Here is a 4,140-nt window from a genome sequence, read left to right as displayed (position 1 = left end):
AAACATGAAGAGCCTGAAAAGGTGTGAAAAATATGAAGAGCTTCAAAAAGTGTGAAAAATATGAAGAGCTTCAAAAGGTGTGAAATACATGAGGAGCATGAAACTCTCTGAAAAATAGAAGAAGCATGAAGTGGTGTTCAGAAACATGAATAGCCTGAAAAGTTGTGAAAAATATGAAGAGCTACAAAAAGGTGTCAAAAATATGAGGAGCATGAAACGGTCTGAAAAATAGGAGGAGCATGAAGCGCTGTTGACAAACATGAATAGCCTGAAAAGGTGTGAAAAATATGAAGAGCTTCAAAAGGTGTGAAAAATATGAGGTGCATGAAACCGTCTGAGAAATAGGAGGAGCATGAAGCGGTATTGAAAAACATGAAGAGCCTGAAAACGTGTGAAAAATATGAAGAGCTTCAAAAGGTGTGAAATATATGAAGAGCTTCGAAAGGTGTCAAAAATTTGAGGAGAATGAAACGGTCTGAAAAATGGGAGGAGCATGAAGTGGTGTTGAAAAACACGAAGAGCCTGAAAAGGTGTGAAATATATGAAGAGCTTCAAGAGATGTCAAAATATGAGGAGCATGAAACGGTCTGAAAAATAGGAGGAGCATGAAGCGGTTTGGAAAAACATCAAGAGCCTGAAAAGATGTGAAAAATATGAAGAGTTTCAAACGGTGTCAAAAATATGAGGAGCATGAAACGGTCTGAATATAGGAGGAGCATGAAGAAGTGTTGAAAAACATGCTGAGCCTGAAAAGGTGTGAAAAATATGAAGAGCTTCAAAAGGTGTCCAAAATATGAGGAGCATGAAACGGACTGAAAAATAAGAGGAGCATGAAGTGGTGTTGAAAAACATGAAGAGCCTGAAAAGGTGTGGAAAATATGAAGAGGTAAAAAGGTGTGAAAAATATTTGGAGCATGAAACGGTCTGAAGAATAGGAGAATCATGAAGCGGTGTTGAAAAACATGAAGATCCTGAAAAGGTGTGAAAAATATGAAGAGCTTCAAAAGGTGTAAGAAAAGAGATGAGCATGGAACGGTCTGAAAAATAGGAGGAGCAAGAAGTGGTGTTGAAAAACGTGAAGAGCCTGAAAAGGTGTGAAAAATATGAAGAGCTTCAAAAGGTGTCAAAAATATGAGGAGCATGAAACGGTCTGAAAAATAGGAGGAGCATGAACCGGTGTTGAAAAACATGAAGAGCCTGAAAAGGTGTGAAAAATATGAAGAGCTTCAAAAGGTGTCAAAAATATGAGGAGCATGAAAAGGTCTGAAAAATAGGAGGAGCATGAAGCGATGTTCAAAAACATGGAGACCCTGAAAAGGTGTGAAAAATATGAACAGCTTCAAAAGGTGTCAAAACTATGAGGAGCATGAAACGGTTTAAAAAATAGGAGGGGCATGAAACGGTGTTCAAAACATGAAGAGCCTGAAAAGGTGTGAAAAATATGAAGAGCCTCAAAAGGTGTCAAAAATATGTGGAGCATGAAACGGTCTGAAATATAGGAGGAGCATGAAGCGGTGTTGAAAAATATGAAGAACCTGAAAATGTGTGAAAAATATGAATAGCTTCAAAAGGTGTGAAAATATGAAGAGCTTCAAAAGGTGTCAAATATGAGATGAGCATGAAACGGTCTGAAAAATAGGAGGAGCATGAAACGGTGTTCAAAAACATGAAGAGCCTGAAAATGTGTGAAATATATGAAGAGCTTCAAAAGGTGTCAATATGAGATGAGCCTGAAACGGTCTGAAAAATAGGAGGAGCATGAACCGGTGTTGAAAAACATGAAGAGCCTGAAAAGGTGTGAAAAATATGAAGAGCCTCAAAAGATGTCAAAAATATGAGGAGCATGAAACGGTCTGAAAAATAGGAGAAGCATGAAGCGGTGTTCAAAAACATGAAGAGCCTGAAAAGGTGTGAAAAATATGAACAGCTTCAAACGGTGTCAAAACTATAGGAGCATGAAAAGGTTTAAAAAATAGGAGGGGCATGAAACGGTGTTCAAAAACATGAAGAGCCTGAAAAGGTGTGAAAAATATGAAGAGCCTCAAAAGGTGTCAAAAATACGAGGAGCATGAAACGGTCTGAAAAATAGGAGGAGCATGAAGCGGTGTTGAAATACATGAAGAGTCTGAAAAGGTGTGAAAAATAGGAGGAACTTCTAAAGGTGTCAAAAATATGAGGAGCATGAAACGGTCTGAAACATAGGAGGAGCATGAAGTGGTATCGAAATCATGAAGAGCCTGAAAACAAGTGAAAAATATGAAGAGCTTCAAAAGGTGTGAAAAATATGAAAGGCTTCAAAAGGTTTCAAAAATGAGATGAGCATGAAACGGTCTGAAAAATAGGAGGAGCATGAAGTGGTGTTGAAAAACATGAAGAGCCTGAAAAGTTGTGAAAAATAGGAGGAACTTCTAAAGGTGTGAAAAATATGAGGAGCATGACACGGTCTGAAAAACAGGAAGAGCATGAAGCGGTGTTGAAACACATGAAGAACCTGAAAATGTGTGAAAAATATGAAGAGCTTCAAAAGGTGTGAAAATATGAAGAGCTTCAAAAGGTGTCAAATATGAGATGAGCATGAAACGGTCTGAAAAATAGGAGGAGCATGAAACTGTGTTCAAAAAGATGAAGAGCCTGAAAAGGTGTGAAAAATATGAAGAGCCTCAAAAGATGTCAAAAATATGAGGAGCATGAAACGGTCTGAAAAATAGGAGGAGTATGAAGCGGTGTTGAAAAACATGAAGAGCCTGAAAAGGTGTGAAAAATCTGAAGAGCTTCAAAAGGTGTGAAAAATATGAAGAGCTTCAAAAGGTGTCAAAAAGAGATAAGCATGAAACGGTCTTAAAAATAGGAGGAGCATGAAGTGGTGTTGAAAAATATGAAGAGCCTGTAATGGTGTGAAAAATATGAAGAGCTTCAAATGGTGTCAAAAATATGAGGAGCATGACACGGTCTGAAAAATAGGAAGAGCATGAAGCGGTGTTGAAACACATGAAGAACCTGAAAATGTGTGAAAAATATGAAGAGCTTCAACAGGTGTGAAAATATGAAGAGCTTCAAAAGGTGTCAAATATGAGATGAGCATGAAACGGCTGAAAAATAGGAGGAGCATGAAACGGTGTTCAAAACATGAAGAGCCTGAAAAGGTGTGAAATATATGAAGAGCTTCAAAAGGTGCAAATATGAGGAGCATGAAATGGTCTGAAAAATACGAGTAGCATGAAGCGGTATTGAAAAACATGAAGAGCCTGAAAGGTGTGAAATATATGAATAGCTTCTAAAAGTGTCAAAAATTTGAGGAGAATGAAACGGTCTGAAAAATGGAAGGAGCATGAAGCGGAGTTGAAAAACATGAAGAGCCTGAAAAGGTGTGAAAAATAGGAGGAACTTCTAAAGGTGTCAAAAATATGAGGAGCATGAAACGGTCTGAAATATATGAGGAGCATGAAGCGGTGTTCAATAATATGAAGAGCCTTAAAAGGTGTGAAAAATATGAAAAGCTTCAAAAAGTGTCAAAAACACGAGGAGCATGAAACGGTCTGAAAAATTAGAGGAGCATGAAGTGGTGTTGAAAAACATGAAGAGCCTGAAAATGTGTGAAAAATATGAAGAGTTTCAAAAAGTGTGAAAAATATGAAGAGCTTCAAAAGGTGTCAAAAATGAGATGAGCATGAAACGGTCTGAACAATACGAGGAGCATGAAGTGGTGTTCAAAAAAATGAAGAGCCTGAAAAGGTGTGAAGTATATGAAGAGCTTCAAAAGGTGTCAAAAATATGAGGAGCATGAAATGGTCTGAAAAATCGGAGGAGCATTAAGTGGTTTGAAAAACATGAGGAGCCTGAAAACGTGTGAGAAATATGAAGAGCTTCAAAAGGTGTCAAAAATATGAAGAGCTTCAAAAGGTGTCAAAAATATGAGGAGCATGAAGCGTTCTGAAAAATAGGAGGAGCAAGAAGCGATCTGAAAAATAGGAGGAGCATGAAGCGTTCTGAAAAATAGGAGGATCATGAAGCAGTGTTGAAAAACATGAAGAGCCTGAAAAGGTGTGAAATATATGAAGAGCTTCAAAAGGTGTGCAATACAAGGGGAGCATGAAACAACCTTAAAAACAGGACGAGCATGAAGCTGTGTTCAAAAACATG

Source organism: Dama dama, unplaced genomic scaffold, assembly GCF_033118175.1.
Source record: "Dama dama isolate Ldn47 unplaced genomic scaffold, ASM3311817v1 ptg000109l, whole genome shotgun sequence".
Lineage (NCBI taxonomy): Eukaryota > Metazoa > Chordata > Mammalia > Artiodactyla > Cervidae > Dama > Dama dama.
This window is presented reverse-complemented; position numbering follows the sequence as displayed.